Source organism: Nyctereutes procyonoides, unplaced genomic scaffold (genome assembly GCF_905146905.1).
Source record: "Nyctereutes procyonoides isolate TBG_1078 unplaced genomic scaffold, NYPRO_anot_genome, whole genome shotgun sequence".
NCBI classification, from domain to species: domain Eukaryota; kingdom Metazoa; phylum Chordata; class Mammalia; order Carnivora; family Canidae; genus Nyctereutes; species Nyctereutes procyonoides.
This window is the reverse complement of record NW_026575146.1, coordinates 2,911,726-2,932,648: the sequence shown is the minus strand read 5'-3', so window position 1 is coordinate 2,932,648 and position 20,923 is coordinate 2,911,726.

The window sequence follows — 20,923 nt, the reverse complement described above, 5'->3', positions numbered from 1 at the left end:
GCTGACCATGGAGAAAAAACTCTCAATTTTTTTCCATTGAGGATAATATTAGCTGTGGGTCCTTCATATAAGGCCTTTATGATGTTGAGGTATGTTCCGTCTATTTCTACTTTGTTGAGGGTTTTTATCAAGAATGGGTGGTACATTTTGTCAGATACATTTTCTGCATCTATTGAGAGGATCATTCTCATAACTTTTTTTATGAATGTGATGTATCATGTTGATTGATTTGCAAATATTGAACCACCCTTGCAGCCTAGGAATAAATTCCACTTGATTGAGATGAATAATTTTTTTAATATACTGTTGGATTTGTTGTGCTGGCATTTTGTTGAGAATTTTTGCATTCATGTTCATCAGGGATATTGGCCTGTAATGCTGCTTTTTAGTGGGGTCTTTGTCTGGAATCAAGTAATGCTGGACTCATAGAATGGGTTTGGAAGTTTTCCTTCCATGTCTATTTTTTGGAATGATTTGAGAAGAATAGATATTAACTTTTCTTTAAATGTTTATTAGAATTCCCCTGGGAAGCCATCTGGCCCTGGACTTCTCTTTGTTGGGAGATTTTTGATTACTGATTCAGTTGCTTTGCTGGCTATGGTTTGTTCAAGTTTTTACTTCTTTCTGTTTCAGTTTTGGTAGGTTATACATTTCTAGGAATTTATCCATTTCTTCTAGATTACCCAGTTTGTAGGCATATAATTCTTCAAAATATTCTCTTATACTTGTTTGTATTTCTGTGGTGTTCATTGTTATTTCTTCTCTCTCACTTGTGATTTTATTTATTTAAGTCTTTTCTCTTTTTGGTAAGTCTGGCTAGGACTTTACCAATTTTATTAATTTTTTCAAACTAGCTCCTAGTTTCATTGATTTGTTCTACTGGTTTTTTTTCTTTTTGTCTTTATATCATTTATTTTTCTCTGATCTTTATTATTTCCCTTCTGCTGGCTTTGGGCTTCATTTATTGTTCTTTTTCTATTGCTCGCTTCAGCAGCACATATGCTAAAATTGTTCCTTTTCTAGATCCTTTAGGTATAAGGTTAGGTTGTATATTTGAGACTTTTTCTGCTTCTTGTGGTAGGCTTGTATTGTTGCATATTTTTCTCCTATGACTGATTTCCTGTATCCCAATAGTTTTGGATGGCCATATTTTCATTCGTTTCCATGGTTGTTTTTTTTTTTTTTTAATTTCTTTTTAAATTCCTGGCTAACCCATTCATTCTTTGGTAGGATGAGTAATTTTTTGCCTCCATGTATTTGTGGTCTTTCCAAATTTTTTCTTGTGGTCGACCTCAAATTTCATAGTATTGTGGTGTGAAAATATGCATGGTATGATCTCAATCTTTAGTGTTGGTTGAGCCCTGATTTTTGACCCAATATGTGATCTAATTCTGGAGAATATTCCATGTACACTCAAAAAGAATGTGTATTCTGCTGCTTTAGGGTGAAATGTTCTGAATATATCTGTTAAGTCCAGTGTCATTCAAAACAATTGATTTTGATGCTTAATGATTTTCTGCTTAGATGATCTATGCACTGATGTAAGTCGGGTGTTAAAATCTCCTACTGTTATTGTATTGTTATCAATAAGTTTCTTTATGTTTGTTATTAATTGATTTATATATTTGGCTGCTCCTAAGTTGCAGGCATAAGTATTTGCAATTGTTAGGTCTTCTTGTGTGATACACCCCTCTATTATGACATAGTGCCCTTCTTCATCTCTTGTTACAGTCTTTATTTTTTAAAATCTAGTTTGTCTGTTATAAGTATAGCTACTCTGGCTTTCTTTTGACATCCATTAAGCATGATAAATGGTTCTCCATCCTCTCACTCTCAATCTGCAGGTGTCTTTATGTCTAAAATGAGTCTCTTTTAGGCAGCATATAGATGGCTCTCTCTCTCTCTCTTTCTCTCTCTTTAATCCATTCTGATATCCTGTTTCTTTTGACTGGAGCACTTAGTCCATTTACATTCAGAGCGTAATATGGTAGATATTACATATTGATAGATATGAATTTGGTGCTATTGTATTATCTGTAAAGTGGTGTTTCTGGAGATTTTCCCTGTTCATTTCTAGGCTTTGTGCTTTTGGTCTTTTTTTCCCACTCAAAGAGTTCTCTTTAATATTTCTTCCTCCTGGTTTAGTGGTCACAAACTCTCTTAGTTTTTGTTTCTCTGGGAAACTCTTCTCTCCTTCTATTCTGAATGACATCCTTGCTGGATATTCTTTTTTTTTTTTTTTTAAGGTTTTCTTAATTTATTTAAGAGAGAGAGTGAGTGGAAGGGAGAGGGAGAGACAATCTGAAGCACACTCTGTACTGAGTGCAGAGCCCATGTAGGGCTCAATCCCACAACTGTGAGATCCTGACCTGAGCTGAAACCAAGAGTTAGACGCTTAACTGACTGAGCCACCCAGGCACTCAGGCACTTTGATAAAGTATTCTTAGCTGTGTATTTTTCCCATTCGGCAGACTGGATGTATTGTGCCACTCTTTTCTGGCCTGCCAAGTTTCTGTCAAAAGATCTACTGCTAACCTTATTTGTCTTCCTTTGTAGGTTAAGGATTTCTTTTCCCTTGCTGCTTTCAAGATTGTTTCATTCTCTGTATTTTGCAAATTTTACTGTGATATGTGCTTGGTGTTAGTCTGTTTTTGTTGATTTTGATGGGAGTTCTCTGTACCTCCTGGATTGGATGTCTGTTTCCTTCCCCAAATTAGGGAAGTTTTTAGCTATTATTTGCTCAAATAAACCTTCTGCCCCTTTACCCTTTTCTTTTCCTTCTGGTTCCTATGATACAGATGTTAGTATGCTTTACGGAGTTGCTGAATTCTCTAAGTCTACATTCCTGATCCAATATTTTTCTTTCCTTCTTTTCAGCATTACTATTTTCCATAATGTTGTCTTCTACATCATTTATTCATTCCTCTACTTCTTTCATCCTCTGGTCATTATACCAGTCTGTTTTGCATCTCAGTTATAACAGTTTTTATTTTGGCCTGACTAGTGTTTAGGTCTTTTATCTCTGTGGTAAGGGACTCCCTGATTGTTGTTTTAAATTCTAGTTCAGGCATATTACTTATATCTGTTTTTATTAGATACCTGGTTGTAACCTTTTGTTCTTTCTTTTGAGATGAATTCCTCCATCTTGGCATTTTGTCTTGGTCTCTGCCTGCTTTGTGTTAGGAAAGCCTGTCATGTTTCCTGCTCCTGAGAGTAATGGCCATATTAAGAAGAGATCATATATTGTCCAGGGCCTGACACTTCAGGAAGTGTCTCTGGTTATGCTGTGTGCACTCTGCTGTTCTGTTTTGGCTGCTCTTTCCCTTAGTTCAGTCCTCTGCAGTGTTTCTCTTTGCGGGCAGTGGGGAGTGTTTGGACCTTGTCCACTGTGTGGAGTCTTAACTAGGTGTGTTTTGGTCTGCTTGTTAGAAGAGGATAAATCCTATTTCCCCTAGAAGCTTTGTAATATTCTATGGTCAATAGGCTTGGTGGGTGTGGGGGTTTATGCTGGTCTTCTGGGGGAGGGGCACACTGCTATTCTGACTCTCAGGCACACTTGCCCTAGTGAAGAAGCATGCGCATAGTGAATGGGGGCAGAGCTTGGTGTAAGCAGCTCATGCCTCCACTGCGCTGCTTGCTGAAGTCAGTCTGTGCTGATGAGTGGGAGTAAAAATGGCCTCAGCTGGCACTCTCCTCCCCGGAGAGGGGAGTTCACACTGGTGCTGCTCAGAAAGCTCTCACAGAAGAGTGAACAATCTCTCCCCATTTGTCCTAGGTATTCCTCAGATCCCTGTGTCTTAGCTGTCTGCCCATCTGGTGGCACAGTGCTCCTATGTTTTATCAGCAGGTTGACTGGGTTTTAAAACTCCAAATCTTAGGGACCTATCATGGCACAGACTCCATTTGATCCTCTGGGGGTGGGTCTTGCTGCACTGTGGCTGGTTCTGGTTTGTCCCAGAAGAGAGGTTGCTCGAACACACAAAGGCTTGGAGTTTATAGTAAAGTACAGCAAAAAGCTGGCATCCAGGTTTGCTGCCCTTAGCAGCTGCCTCTGTTTCTATGCTAATGAATGGGGCGGCTCAATGATGCCCATTGGCTCTTTTGTCCCTAGAGAGGCAGTGCTGCCATTCCCTAACATAGTCCTAGAAGGGGTACTGTGTCTCCCAGTGTGATTCAGGGAATCCTCAGACCATGCTGTCTGCTCCTGGGCCTCTGCCCTCCCCCTCCCCCTTCTCCACAGAAGCCCACCAAGGTCTACTAAGCGATGGTGTGGACTTCTAAAACTGCAGACTTTGAGCTCCACTGCTTGTTAAAACTTGTAATTATCAGCCCCTCTTGTTTTCCCCATCAATGGTTTTGGGGAAGTGTTTTTCTTATGCAATTCCCTGTGCCCTGCTGTCTCTCTCTGTCTTCTCTCACTCTCATCAGGGCTCCCTCTCCCTGCAGCACCAGAGATTCTTTTCTCTTCCAAATCATAGCTCCACTCCTCTTACCTTCCATGATGTGGCCTCTTTTCTCCTAGTTGTGTAGTTTGTTCTCTCAATCTTTAGATCGATTTCCTAGGTTTCAGAACAATTCGATATATATCTAGCTGTGTTTGATGAGGCAAGCATAAGGTCCTCCTACTTCATTCCTTTTTACAATTATTTTTACCAAAATATGGAGTTAGTCTCTTTTGGAAAATAGGGATGAGCATCTGAAATTTAGAAAGAAGCAGACAGATTTACAGCAGGCAGTGAGAAAACAGAACTGAAAAGGCCCCAGAAGATGCTCTGGTTAACACAAAGCACAGAGCAAGTAAAGAAAAGCACAGTGCTATGGAGTCTAAATGTACCTGTTAGGGGCCAATGAGCAGAGTTCAGGTGGGCTATGGTTGCATAAAGCAGTTCTGGTACCAGCAGTTGATGCCTGGATTTAAAGAGTGGGTTTTAGAGAAATTCTCAATCCTGAGGGCATCAGGGCAGGACTCTGTTAATGAGCTAGGGTGTTAATGAAAGGAGAAGACTAGAGAAGAACCAAGGATGAGCCTGACACAAGAAGCAGATTAAGAAGAAAATTTCAAATGAGAAAATAATAAATGGAGTTCTAAAGAAGTCTTTTGGCTTGTGGTTTTCTATGCTGACTTTTGGTCTCAGAAACCCTTTAATGCCTAAGAAATTACTGGCAGTCTCAAAAGTAGCATATTGTTTGTAGCAGTATATTTTCAGTTGGGTACATAGAGGTCAAAATGGGGGGAATATTATAGAAGCATTTTTAAATTACTATGCATATTCATATTTAATACAATAGCAGAACTCAAGAAATGGTAATTCTTTAAAACTTTGTTATAGTGCAGAATCTGAAACTGTATCACCAATGTTACCTTAAAATCCATTGGCCTATCTTGTACTTAAAATAGATGTTGTACCTATGCAGGATTTTGTGATATGGATTGGTCATTTCAAAATTATTAGTGCCCAAATAATGCAGCTTTTTCTATGTTGATTAGTTTCATTACACAGTGTTAAAAAGATCACATATGATAGGATTGCTATTAATTTCATTAAAGAAGTTATGTATTTTAGATGCTAACAAACTACTGATGGCAGATACACATTTTCTATATTTCTAAATTCTGCTCAAAAGCTTGAATTTTATCATTGATAACAAATGCTATTGCATATTTTTTGTGAAGTGACAGGCTTACATGGTTGATTGCAGACAAAATATCTGCCAAACACCCAATCCTGAAGAAGCAAAGACTGACCCTCTGAAATTCTTTCCAGTAAATATGGAATTCCAAATAATGTTAGCTCCTTGATAAGATGGAGTAATAGGAACTGATTTACCTAACTGCCTGAATTTTTAAGAAGGGCAAAGTATAGAAACAACGATTTTGAAGGTATTTGGAAATGATCCCTGAGAAATGGAAAACAAATAATATATCTCTTTTTTTGCTCTAGGTTATAACACTTGAGAGTTTCTAGGTCATGGTGCAGGAAGGGGAAACCAGGACAGAGCCTATCAGATTACCCAAGTGCAGAAGGTGGAACTGAGACTCCAGACAGAACAGGGCAGCTAGAGTTAATGGGACAACGTACAGGAAAGGAAAGAACTGACAGAGAAACCTCGATATCTGCATCAACTTCACCAAAGAATATTCATCTGCTTACTAATCAGCATATGCTTATAACAAAGTATTCCCAAAGTCAGGGAAAGAATCACCCAAATGATTGGAGGCTAACAGTGCTATGATCCTTTTTGTGTGTGTCTTTTGGTGAATATACATATACATTTCTGCTGGAAATTTCTGCCTAGGAGTGAAACTGGATTAATAGGGTATGTGTTTGTTCACCTTTAGTAGATGTACCAACTTAACACTTCCACCACTGCTGCCAGTTTTTCTACATCCTTTTTAATGCTTGTGTTGTCTATTGTTTTTATTTTTGTCACTCTGGTGGGTGTAAACTATTATCTTATTCAATTTTAATTTGCATTTTCCTGGTTACAATGGAATCAGGTTCCCTTTTATCTGTCCATTGGCTTCATTCATATAACCATTATGGTATAACTAATCATTAAAATAACTTTGTAATAAAAACCAATTTCTTGTTTTATTGAGTTAATATAATTTTTTTCCCACCTCTCTAGAAACAATACACTCAGACATCAAAGTTTAGAGGAAATTCTTTGTCAGAATTGTTTGACCATCTTGCAAACAGTCCACTGAAAATCTGAAATTTAGGAAAAACACTATTTAGTAAGTAGCTTTGGAAAAGCTTCATTGATTGCACTGGCCAGAAATATTTTACCAAACTGAATAAGTCTGCTCAAGTTTTAATTAGATAGTGGGTGATGATAAGATCTCAAAATGAGCTGAATAGCAAAGCCTTTCCTCATGGGCTTGTGGGGGAGGCTTGCTATTTCCAGTCTTTGTGTTAGAGCAACTTACCTCTCACAAAGTAAGAGGCTTGGGTACATGGGGCAGAAGATGTTATCATGTGATACTGGTAAATTTTCTCTCAACAAAATTAGAACAAATTGACAGATCTCTGTCAACTTTAGAAATAACTTTGCTATGTAAATAAAAATAAGACTACATTGAAGGGGGCATCTGGTGGTATAAAAATAGACTGCACATGGCCCAGTGAAAATTAGCTATCATGAAAGGGTTTGCTAATTATTTTTTCTTTGGTGCTGTCATTCCTGAAATACCTCTACCACCTGAAGCCTTATGCTTAGCTTTTCTTAAATCACTTGACTTAAATGTTTAAAAAAATTGTAATGGGTTTCTAAATATGCCAGAAGCATACTCCCAATTAACATAAAGAATCTGTAAGTCACAGTAGTCCAGACAAAGGTGCTAATGGATATCAGTAGACATTCTATATCACCCCTTAGGTAAGAGCAAAGTCTTTGAAACCTCCCACATAAAACAAAATATCACAAAGTAAATAGATATGAAATAGCTCCCTGACCCTAATGCTTCTGCTTCTTAAATTTAGTACTATTCATTTTGATGAGACCCAGTTTTTCATGACAGTTCTCATGCTATACTCATGATTTCAACAACTTAAGGGAATGTTTAAAAAAAATGTGAAGGACTCTTTATCTGAATTATGTCTCCTTAGTGAAAATACAATGAGATATTTCATTTTTTAAGTTGCAAATTTTTAGCCTGTGTATTGTCTCTGTGTTTTCATTTTTCTGTTTAAGTAAGTAAGGTAAGCAGTGATTCCAAAGAGCATGTATCTTGGGCACTATTGGTGATAAGGAATTTGGCTTATGGTCTAACTATAGAGTTTGGTTGAGCAGAAATTGTAGTTTTAGGTGAAACAAAAATAGCAATCTCTAGGAGAATTTATTAAACATCAGGCATCATGCTAAGGTAAATATATTGTTTCTATTCTGCAGATAAGGAAACTGAGGCTTCAAATATTTACATCCTTTTCCTTTTTCCTTTTTAGTATTTTGACTCCTTAGAAGTTTCTTTTGCTAGTCTCTTTCTTCTCCCCTGCCTTTCAGAGCAGTTTCCCATGTTCTGTTTTCTTTTTTCCTCTGTAGGAAAGTTTGACTTACATTATGGTTTCCTGTAAGTTTGGGTAATTATATAGAAAGTGTTAAATACACCCCCATTAAGTGTGGAAGCCAATGACAGGTGAAGGAATACTTCATTATGGAACCTTAAACATTCTGCATATTTCAAATAAATAACTTTTTAAATTAAAACTGTAATAGAAAATAATCACAACACAGTATTTACTTCAGTTAACCAATTAGGTAAAATTGTTACTGTATGCCCTTTGAGAGAGAAAAACTATATCTTATACATATTTATGTTGTGAAGAATTAGCCATTGACACAGAGCCGGCACTCAGTATTCAAGAAAGAAAACAATACTGATATGATTTTAACTCTTTAATTCCAATAGTCCATGAAGTATAATAAGTCCTATCAGTTTAATGTAATGTAAGTCTTTTCAGAAGTATTAAAAAGTAGATATGAATGCTACTGCTTGCCAACCAACCATAGCATACATTTATATAGAATATTTACATCCCACTTTCTTTTTTTGGTCTAATCCTTAATATATTCAGTCTAATCCTCATTCCTCTGAGTCATATTGAGCCATCAAGAGTTATGCATAGAATCGTGGTGATATGCTTATGATCTTGGAGTTTCAGACACTTTAGTATGAACATTCTGGCGATTTCAAGGTTTATTAAAAAGTCCTTGTTCTGTCATTGCAATACATTTTGAAGTTCCTTTTATTTTATGAAAATAAAAGTTTGGTTTTTATCCTTGTAGACATTGTTGAGCCATTGATATTTTTAAACATTTTTTTAAAGATTTTTAAAAAAATTATTCATGAGAGAGACACAGAGAGGGAGGCAGAGACAAAGGCAAGACGGAGAAGCAGGCTCCCTGTAGGGAATCTGATGAGGGGACTCATCCCAGGACCCTGGGATTATGACCTGAGCCAAAGGCAGATGCTCAACCACTGAGCCACCCAAGTGCCCCATTTTTAAAGCGTTGAAATACAATAAGATTTGTATTTGAGAAAATACTGAAAACAGTATGCAAGGGAAAGTTATAAGGGCAGGAAAACTAGAGGTAAGGCATTAAAGAACAGACTTAGGTAGTAACCAGCTAAGAGATAATGACACTCCCAAACTCATATAGTCAGGATGAAGAGGGAAGGGCATATTTGAAAGGTATTAAAAATATAGATTAACATAATTGGTAGCTAATTGGATGTGCAGAGTGGGGGAGTAGGAAAAGTTTAAAATATATTGATCAAAGAGGATAAACAGAAGTCCTTAAACCAAGTTTCTCAGGTGTGTACCTGGGTGAAAGAATCAAACGTGTTGATTTCTTTCCTTCCTTCAAACATATTTACTGAATACCTTCTTTATACCATGTTTTTGTAGGCTTTGGGACTTCACAGTGAATGAAACTCATTTCTGCTCTCAAGACACTACATTAAGGAGACATAGAATGAATAAACAAGTAAATGTTGTGGATGTAACATATTATGGAGAAAAAATACAACAGAATAAACTTCTACTTTTTTTAAAAAATTATTTATTTATTTGACAGAAAGAGCACAGCGGGGGGGGGGGGTGGCAGCACAGGGAGAGGGAGAAGCAGGCTTTCTGCTGAACAGGGTGCCCTACGTGGGGCTTTATCCCAGGGTCCTGGGATCATAACCTGAGCTAAAGGCTGATGCTTAACTGACTGAGCCACCCAGCTGCCCCTAAACTTCTACTTTGAATTGTGTTAGAGTAACTGGTATCAAACCAATTGTCCAACTAAAAACAATGTAAGAACTAGGATAGATAATAAATAAATGAAAAGGACAAGTATTTGAAAACATCAGAGAATATCCAACATAACCAGGACTTCAGGAACAAGATTCTAGAGGAAAAGGATAACACAGAGATGTGAACCTGATATACTTTACTCAATTTTCTCTTTGAGGAAGCCTTTTGGGGCATTTGCTGACTCCAAAGTTATGTATGTATGGAACTGTTTTCTAAGAAACCAAGATGAAGCAGTGACAAGAGGCTAAAAAGCTAAAAGAAATTTTTTGTAATATCAAGAAAAAAGTGAACCTGCCAAAGAAGGGAGATTCTGGTCAACAACCCAGGACTAGGCCATAAGAATAAGAGTAAGCAAGGAATAAACTACCATCAGCTGGATCAAGGAGATCAATCAGTACATTATAGGTCTTCCAAAATAGCATTAAATACTCTTTGGAAGAAGATAGCACCACCTGGTGCTATCCATAACTTCTCATATATGTCTGCATTTCTTTCTTTTTTTAACTTAAAATGTTTTTAATTCCAGTATAGTTAACATACGATTAGTTTCAGGTGTAAAACAGAGCAATTCACAATTCCATACATCACTCAGTGCTTATTACAATATAGTACACTCCTTAATCCCTTTTGCCTATTTTACCCACCCTCCCACTCACCATCCCTCTGATAAACATTAGTTTGTTCACAATAGTTAAGAGTCTGTTTCTTGGTTTGTCTCTCTCTCTCTCTCTCTCTCTCTTTTTCCCTTTAATCGGTTGTTTTGTTTCTTAAATTCCACATATAACTGAAATCATATGGTATTTTTATTTCTCAGACTGACTTATTTCACTTATTATATTCTCAAGCTCTATTCGTGGCATTGTAAATGGCAAGATTTTGTTCTTTTTTATGGTGGAATAATATTCCAGTGTGTGTGCACACATGTGAGTGTGCATGTGTGTATAGTATATATAGTATATATATCACCTCTTCTTTTCATCTGTCACCGAATACCTGGGCTGCTTTCATAGTTTGGCTGTTGTAAATAATGCTGTGATAAACATGAGGATGCATGTATCCCTTTGAATTAGAGTTTTCGTATTCTTTGAGTAAATACCCGGTATGATGATTAATTGATCTTAGGTTTGTTCTACTTTTAATTTTCTGAGGAAACTATACTTTTTCCACAGTAGCTGTACCAATTTGTTTTCTTACCAACAGTGCATGTGTTCCTTTTTCTCCACATCCTTGCCAACGCTTATTTGTGTTGTTGATATTAGCCATTCTGACTGGTGTGAGGTGATGTCTCATTGTAGTTCTGACTTGAATTTCTCTGATGATAAGTGATGTTGAGCATCTTTTCATGTTGGCCATTTGTATGTCTTCTCTGGAGAAATGTCTGTTTGTGTCTTCTGCCAATTTTCAAATTAGGTTATTTGCTTTTTGGGTGTTGAATTGTATCAGTTCCTTATTTATTTTGGATACTAACCCTTTATCACATGTTATTTGCAAATATCTTCTCCCATTCCATAGGTTTTCTTTTAGTTTTGTTGATTGTTTCTCGCACTGTGCACAAGTTTTTTTTTTTTTTAATTTTAACATAGTCCCAATAGTTTATTTTTTGCTTTTATTTCCCTTGTCTCAAGAGACATATCTAGAAAAATGTTGCTATGGCTGATGTCAAAACCTTACTGCCCATGCTCTCTCCTACAATCTTTATTGGTTTCAGGCCTCACACTTAGGTCTTTAATCCATTTTGAATTTATTTTTGTATATGGTGTAAGAAAGTGGTCCAATTTCATTCTTTTGCATATAGCTGACTAGTTTTCCCAACAGCATTTTTTGAAGAGATTGTCTTTTCTCCATTAGATATTCTTTCTCTTCTGTCAAAGATTAATTGACTAATAATTGTGAGCTTATTCATAGGTGTTCTATTCTGTTTCATTGATCTATGTGTCTATTTTTTGTGCCAGTATTATACTGTTTTGATTACTACAGCTTTATAACATAGCTTTAAGTCTGGAATTGTGATGCCTCCAATCTTTTTCTTTTTCAAAATTGCTTTGGCAATTTAGGGTCTTTTGTGGTTTCATATAAATTTTAGTATTTTTTATTCTAGTTCTGTGAAAACTGCTCTTGGTATTTTGATAAGAATTGTACTAAACCTGTAGATTTCTTTGGGTAGTATATAAATTTTAACAATATTTGTTCTTCCAATCTATGAGCATGGAATGTCTTCCCATTTCATTGTGTCATCTTCAATTTCTTTCATAAGTGTTTTACAGTTTTCAGAATATAGGACTTTCACCTCTTTGGTTAGGTTTATTCCTTAGGTATTTTATTATTTTTGGTGCAATTATAAATGGGATTTTAAAAAAAATTCTGTTTCTACTGCTTTATTATTAGTGTATAGAGATGCAAGAGATATCTGCACACTGATTTTGTTTCCTGCGACTTTAGTGAATTCATTTATCAATTATAGTAATTTTTTGATGGAGTCTTCAGCATTTTCTATATGGAATATCATGTCATCTGCAAATAGTGAAAGTTTTACTTCTTCTTTACCAATTTGGATGTCTTTATTTCTTTTTGTTGTCTAAATGCTGTGGCCAGGAATTCCAGGACCATGTTGAATAAAAGTGGTGAGAGTGGATAATCTTGTCTTGTTCCTGACTTTGGGGGAAAGCTGTCAGGTTTTTCTCATTGAGTATGATGTTTGCTATGAGTTTTTCACATGTGACCTTCATTATGTTGTGGTATGTTCCCTCTAAACCTACTTTGTTGAGGGTTTTTATCATGAATGGATGTTGTACTTTATCAAATGCTTTCTTTGCATCTGTGACATGATCATATGGTTCTTATCCTTTGTCTTGCTAATGTATAATGTTGGTTGATATGCAAATATCGAACCACCTTACAACCCAATAAATCCCACTTGATTGTGGCAAATGATTTTTGAATGTATTGTTGGATTCTGTTTGCTAGTATTTTGTTGAGGATTTTTGCATCTACATTCATCAGAGATATTGGACTGGAGTTCTTTTTCTAAGGTGTCTTTATCAGTTTTATATCAGGGTAATGCTGGCCTCGTAGAATGAATTTGGAAGTTTTCCTTTCTCTTCCATTTTTTTGGAATAGTTTGAGAAGAATAAGTATTAATTCTTCCTTAAATGTTTGGTAGAATTTGCCTGTAAAGCCATCTGATCCAGAACTTTTGCTCCTTGGGACTGTTTTGATTACTTATTCAATCGCCTTGCTGTTCGAATTTTTTATTTCTTCCTGATTTGGTTTTGGTAGATTATATGTTTCCAGGAATTTATCCATTCCTTCAAGGTTGTCCAATTTGTTGGAGTATAGTTTTTCATATTCTCTTAGAATTGCTTGAATATTTGTGGTTTTGGTTTTTATTCCTCCTTTTTCATTTGTAATTTTATTTATTTGAGTTCTTTCTCTTTGTTTTTTGATGAGTCTAGCTAGAGGTTTATGAGTTTTTTTTTAATCTTTTCTAAGAACCAGCTCCTAGTTTCATTTATCTGTTCTAATGTTTTTCTAAGTTTCTATTTCACTTATTTCTGCTCTCATTATTATTTCCTTCCTTCTACTGATTTTGGGTTTCATTTTTTTGTGTTTTCCCCTCTAGTTCCCTTAGTTGTAATATTAAGTGGTTTATTTCGTATTTTTCTTGCTTCTTGTGGTAGGTCTGTATTGATATAAACTATCCTCTTAGAGCTACTTTTGTTGCATCCCAAAGGTGGTTTTTTTTTTTTTAAGATTTTATTTATTTATTCATGAGAGACACAGAGAGAGGCAGATATATAGGCAGAGGGAGAAGCAGGCTCCATTCAGGAAGCCCAATGTGAGACTCGATCCCAGGATTCCAGGATCACTACCTGAGCCCAAGGCAGATGCTCAATCACTGAGCCACCCTGGCTCAGGTCCTAAAGGTTTTGAACCATTTCATTTTCATGTACTTTTGGATTTCTTCTTTTATTTCTTGTTTTCAACCAACTCACTTTTTAGTAGCGTATTATTTAACCTGTATGTATTTGTGGTTTTCATGAGTTTTTTGGTGGTTAATTTCTAGTTTCATAGCATTGTGGTCAGAAAAGATGCACAGTATGACTTCATTTATTTTGCATTTGTTGAGACTTTTTTGGTAGCCTAGTATGTGATCTATTCTGGAGAGTGTTCTGTGTGTACCCAAAAAGAATGTGTATTCTGTTATTTTAGGGTGGAGTGTTCTAAGTATATCTGTTAAATTCAGTGATCCAATGTGTCATTTTAAGCTGTTGTTACTTTGTTGATTTTCTGTTTGGATTATTTGTCCATTGATGTAAGTGGGGTATTAAAGTTCCCTTATTATTATTGTATTACTATTAATTAGTTCCTAATTAGTTCCTGTATTAGTTGCTAATTATTTGGGTTCTCCCATGTTGGGTGCATAAATATTTATAATTGTTATATATTCTTGTTGCATTATCTCCTTTACTATTATATAGTGCCTTTTTTTTTTTTGTCTGCTGTTACAGTCTTTGTTTTAAAACATATTTTGTCTGATACAGGTATTGCTACTCTCTTTTTTGACATCTATTTGCAAGATTAATGTTTCTCTATTCCCTCTCTTTCAATCTAGAGGTGTCTTTAGATCTTGAATGAGTCTCCTGTAGGCAACAAATATATAGGTCTTGTTTTTATCCATTTTGCCACCCCGTGTCTTTTGGAGCATTTAGTCCATTTACATTCAGAATAATTATTGATATATATGTATTTATTGCCTTTTTTTAACTTGTTTTGTGGTTGTTTCTGAAGATTTTCTCGACCCTTTCTTCTTTTTCATGGTTTGCTGGTTTTCTTTAGTAATATTCTTGGATTTCTTTCTCTTCATTCTTTGCATATCTATTGGTGGTTTTTGATTCGTGGTTACCATTAGGTTAGTATATAACATCTTTTGTATATAACAGTCTATATTAAATTGATGGTTGTTTAAGTTTGAACCCATTCTTTATTCCTCTCCTCCCATGTTTTAGGTATATGGTGTCATATTTTACATTCTTTTATTTTGTAATTCCATGAGATCCTTGACTTATTTTTTACAGAGATGTTCATTTTTTTCTCCTTTGTGTTTTCTGCTTTCATACTATCACTTCTGATCTTTCCTGTTAACTCAAAGAGTCCCCTTTAATATTTCTTGCAGCACTAGTTTAGTGGTCATGAACCCCCTTAGTTTTTGTTTGTCTGGAAACTCATTATCTTTCCTTTTATTTTAAATGATAACCTTGCTGGATAGGGTATTCTTGGCTATATAGATTTTTTCCCTCCATTCAGCACTTTGAATACATGTCATTCTCTTCTTGTTTGCCAAGTTTCTGCTGAAGAATCCAATGATAGCAATACGGGCTTTCCCTTGTATGTAACTGTCTTCTTTTATCTTGCTGCTTTTAAGATTTTTTTTCTTTATCACTATATTTTGCCATTTTAATTACAATATATCTTGGTGTGGATCTAGTTTCATTGATTTTCTTGTGGGTTCTCTGTACATCATGGATCTGGACATCTGTTATGTCCTGGTTGCTTTATCCTTCAAGCCAGTCAGCTGCAGAGGCTCTTTTTGTCTTTTGCAGGCAGTGTTTGGTCCCTGGCCTGAATGTAGCACATTTTAACTAAGTGTGCTCTGGTCTGCTTGTGAATTGAGACCTATCAGCATTGCCACTGGAACTGAAGCCCTGCAAAGTTTGCTGGTCAGGAGACAAAGTGTGGGCAGGGGTTTGGGCCAGACTTCTGGGGCAGGGAACTGCTGTGATGGGACTGAGACAAGTAAGATGGGAAAGGCAGTTCTACTGGAGTGTGGGGGCAGGACTTAGTATAAGTAAGGTAGGTAGTGAGTGTCAGTACTGTGCTGGTTTCTGCAGGTGGTCCTTATGCTGAGGGACAGGGGAAGCAAATGGTGTCTGCCGGTTCCTTTGCTCCTAGAGGGGTCTCTCCATGAATGTAATCTGTCAGGGAAATGCTCTGGGATGAACCAACCTCCTCACTGTGTACCCCAGGCAGTCTTCAAATCTCTGTTTCCTAGCTATATATCTGCAGGCTGTTTGCTCTGCCTTCTGTCCACGTGCAGCCCCAGTGCCCTCCAGACTCCCTGAGCCAAACCCACTAATCTTTAAAACTCCAGACTTTGAGCCTCGCTGGTTGCAAGAATTCACAGAATTTGGCCCCTCTTACTTTCCAAACCAATTGCTATGTGGAATTATCTTCCCTATGTTCTCCTCTGGTGTTAGTCTGTCTCTGGTCCTTCTCTGAAGCGGAGGCTCCCCCATCCCACGTGGCCACAATCTGTTTGTCTCCCAAATTGTGTTTCTATAGTTCCTACCTTCTTTTCAGTGGCCTCTTCTCTACTTTTAACTGTGGAATTTGTTCTGTCAGTCTTCAGATTGAATTCCGAGGTACTTAGGATGATTTGATAGTTATCTAGTTGTATTCGTGAGATTAGGTTAGCCTAGGGTCCTCCTACTCCACCACTATTTCTCTCCTTATGTCTGCCTTCCAATAAAAAAATTACACAGCATGTTGCAAACATGACCAAAATGAAAACCAAGAGAAAAAAAGACAATAGGAAAAGGTCTACTGATGATCTAGACATCATAGTGTGCTAGTTACTTTTTCATAACATGATATCTCAAAACTTGGTGATGTCAAACAGATTGATGATTTTGAGGATCAAGAATTTGGGAAGAGGTTGGCAGTTTTTACATGAAGCATTTCATATAGTTGCAGTTAGATGTTGGTTAGGGCTGCAGCTATTTGCAGGCTTTAGTGGGTTATATAACCAAGATGGCTCTTCACATGTCTGGCAGTTGATGCTGAGTGTTGGCTGGGAACTCAGCTTGGGCTAAATACGGATGACTAAGCATAGTGTCTCTAGCATTGTGGTCTCAGTGTAGTTGGACTTCTTATATGGGAACTGGTTCCCTCAGTATAATCATCCCTGAAGAGTCAGGCAGAAGCTGTAAGACCCTTGTAACACATCATTGGAAATTACATGGCATCATATGTGCATGCTTTTTGGCTCCATTAAATATAAAAACATGAGAGACACCTAACTCTGGGAAATACACAAGGGGTAGTGGAAAGGGAGGTAGGTGAGGGGTTAGGGTGACTGGGTGATGGGCACTGAGGGGGGCACTTGGCAGATGAGCACTGGGTGATATGCTATTTGTTGGCAAATTGAACTCCAATAAAAAAAATTAAAAAAGAAGATAAAAGCTGTGCAGATTCAAGGAGAAAGAACATAGATCCTGCCTCTCAACAAAAGGAGTGCTAAAGAATTTGTAGGCTTTTTGAAATTCCTAAATGGATATATAAAATATAGACTTTAAATAATTATGATAATTATGTCATCAAAATGGTAGAGTAAGGAATTCTGAACATTTACTTCCCCATAAAAGCAAATTTAAAAATTGGCCCAAACTGTCAGAATTAACTTTTGAAGGACTTTGGAAATTAACCAAAGGTTTGCTGTATTGGGGAGCATTTATTCAAGAAAAATAGTTGAATGTCAGTAAGCACAATGAGCTCTGTGGCATTTTAAATTTCCCCAACCCCATGTCCCCTCTCTCTGCTCAGCGGTAGCTTTAAAAACAACAGCCTAGGTTCTCAATACTAGAAAGAGCAGGATGGACTTGATTTACAAAGAAATTTGTTTTGATTGGTCTGATGGCCCCCTGGGAGACTGGCTCATGAAAGGCTTATCTTTATTTCACCTGACTGAAACCAGCACAGGGCTAGGGCTGCTAGTTGATGGTCATTTATAGGCAAATGTTTTAGCTCTTACTGTCTAAAGTGGTAAGTGCCAGTGGGGCAAACAATAGGCTAACCAACAATCTTGGGAGAAAAGCCTGGGGCAAGATATGTCCATAAAGTTTTTGAAAAGCTCTGACATATTTTTAAAGGCATATTCTAGAATGACACATATATACCTAGGGCTATACTCAGGAAAACTTGAAAGAGCCCTAAGCTTTTACCCTTGGCTGACCTTGAGGTTAGAAAAGCAGGAAGTGAAGGTGAAGGCAGAGTTAGAAACTCCCCAGGCACACATAAAGCCCTTTGATAGGGATTGGAAAATGTTTTGGCTCTAGACATTTAAGGAAATTTTAATCTATTCATTACCTGACTACTAAGCTGATGAAACTGATCTTCGGTAGTCATCTATGACAAAGAATAAATGTTTTAGAGAATTCATTTAGAAAATTCACGAAATAGGGATCCCTGGGTGGCGCAGCGGTTTAGCGCCTGCCTTTGGCCCAGAGCGCGATCCTGGAGACCCGGGATCGAATCCCACATCGGGCTCCCGGTGCATGGAGCCTGCTTCTCCCTCTGCCTGTGTCTCTGCCTCTCTCTCTCTCTCTCTCTCTGTGACTATCATAAATAAATAAAAATTAAAAAAAAAAACTTAAAAAAAAAGAAAATTCACAAAATAAATAAACAAAAACTATAATAAGCACAAGAATAACAAAACTAGGTGAGGGAAGGGCATTTTATTTCCAGAGCTGCCACATTTATAATATTAAAAATGTCCAGTTTTCAACCAAAATACGAGACATGGAAAGAAACAAGAAAGTATGCCTTATACATGCAAAAGGAACATTCAATTAGCAGTTGTTTCTGAGGAAGCCCAGACATTGAATTTTCTAGAAAAACAAAACAAAAAAACAAGAAAACCCTTTAAATCAGCTATTTTAAATATGTCCAAAGAACTTAAAAAATCCAAAGAAGTAAAGAATTAAAGGTATCCTAGAGAACCCAAGAAAAGTGTGAAAACTCTCCAAATAAACACTATCAATAATGAAGTAGAAAGCATAAAGAGAAACCAAACAAAAACTCTGAAATTAAAAAGTAAAATTGAAATGAAAATTCACTGAGCTTAACAAAAAGTCTGAGCAGGCAAAAAAATGCATCAGTGAACCTGAAGATAGGTCAATTGAGATTACTCACTATGAGGAATAGAAATAAAAGTGAATACAAATGAACAAGTAAAGATAAATAATCTAAATAATCCAATTTAAAAATGAGCGATGCTTTGAATAGACAGTTCTCCAACTATTCTCCAAATAACCAATAAACACATGAAAAAAGGGTCAATATCATGAAGTATTATGTAAACACAAATCAAAAGCACAGAGATAACATTCCACACCTGTGAAGATGGGTATAATCAAAAAGAAATCCAGTGGCAAGTGGATGCAGATATGAAAAAACTGCAACTGTAATATGTTGCTGGTAGAAATGTAAAATGGTGTAGCCACTATTGAAAAGTTTGGGCACTCCTCAAAAAGTTAAGCACAGCATTACTGGAAGATGCAATCATTCCATACATAGGTACATCACCAAGGGAATTGAAAATGTATGTTCACATAAATGTGTCCATAAATATTCACAGTAGCATTATTTGTAATGGTGAAAAAATGGTAATAAAAATATCCAGTAACTGATGAATAAACAAAAGGGCCATATTCATAAAATGCAGTATCATTTGGCCTTAAAAAGGGAACATGCTGCAACGTTGAAGAACCTTGAGGATTTTGAAATATAAAAAGACAGGTATACTAGGAGTCACTTATATGAAATATCTAGAATAGGCAAATCCACATACACAGAGTAGATTAGTGGTTGACAGGGGAAAGGCTGAGAAAATTAAGATGACTGCTAGTAGATATGGAGTTTCTTTTGAGGATGGAATTAGAATAGTTAATTTGGAATTAGATATTGGTGGTTTTTGTTCAACATAGCCAGAATACAAACAACTGCTGAATTGCACACTTTAAGTTGTGGATTTTTATGTTATATGAATATTTCAATTTAAAAATAACTATGATTAGTATTTTCAAGCCAGTAGATAAAAAGATGGATATTTAATTAGAGAACTAGATCTTATTTTTAAAAATCGAATGGAAATCCCCAAAATAAATATGATTACTTAAATTAAGAATTCATTATATGGTATATAACAGATTAGACAGAGTGAAAAGATCAGTAAAGTGTAAAAAAATAGGTTGGTAAGAAACATTCAGATTTAAGAGAAGGAAAAAATAGGAAATACAGAAAAGAGACCAGTGGAAAATGGTGGAAAGATCTAACCTGCTTATATTTTGTATCCCAGAAAAAGAGGAGAGAATAGAACAGAAAAAAACATTTTTTTTAAAAAAGAGATATTGGTAGAGAATTTTCCAAAAATGACAAAAGATATCAAGTCACAGATTTAATTTAATTTAATATTTTCAAAGAAATAATGCAGTAAAAGAAATACTACAGTGTGTTCTTCAGGTAGACTGGACAAGATCCCAGGTGCAACTACATACATAGAGAAAGAATGAAGAGCATTGGAAGCAGTATGTGTGTGGTTAAATGTACAGGAACATTCACTGTTTAGAATAATAAAAGTAATTATTATGAGGTCTAAAATACATGAATAATTACATATATGTAAAAAATATCTAGCCCCAGGATGATAATTTTTAAAAACAATTTAAATATATGTAACCAACAAGCTAATAAGTAAATGTGGGGAAGGTAGAATGATTTTTAAAAACTCGTTAATCCAAAAGAAGACAAGAAAGGAGAAAACAGAAAAAAAAAAATAAACCCAAAGTATAAGATAAGAAAAGAAAATACAGGACAAATAAAAAAAAATCATGATAAGTTTAACTCTTCAAATATCATAATTCCATTATATATGAATAGACTAAGTGTTGTAAATAAGTGAAAAAAACCTGTTTAAAAAAACAAACCGGGACCCCGGGGTAGCTCAGTGGTTAAGTGTGTCTGCCTTCGGCCCAGGGTGTGATCCTGGAGTCCCTGGATCGAGTCCCACATCAGGTTTCCTGCATGGAGTCTGCTTCTCCCTCTGCCTGTGTCTCTGCCTCTCTCTCTGTATCTCTCATGAATAAATAAATAAAATATTAAAAAAATTAAAAAAATTAAAAACAAACCAACTATATTTTGCTTATAAAGAATGCACTTTAAAAACAAGAAAGTTTAAAAATAAAAAAATGGAAATTTGTAATTCATGAACACACTAAACAAAAAGCTGATACATCAAAACAAAGTGCATTTCTTGAATATAGCATAAAATTAGACTTTTTGTGTGA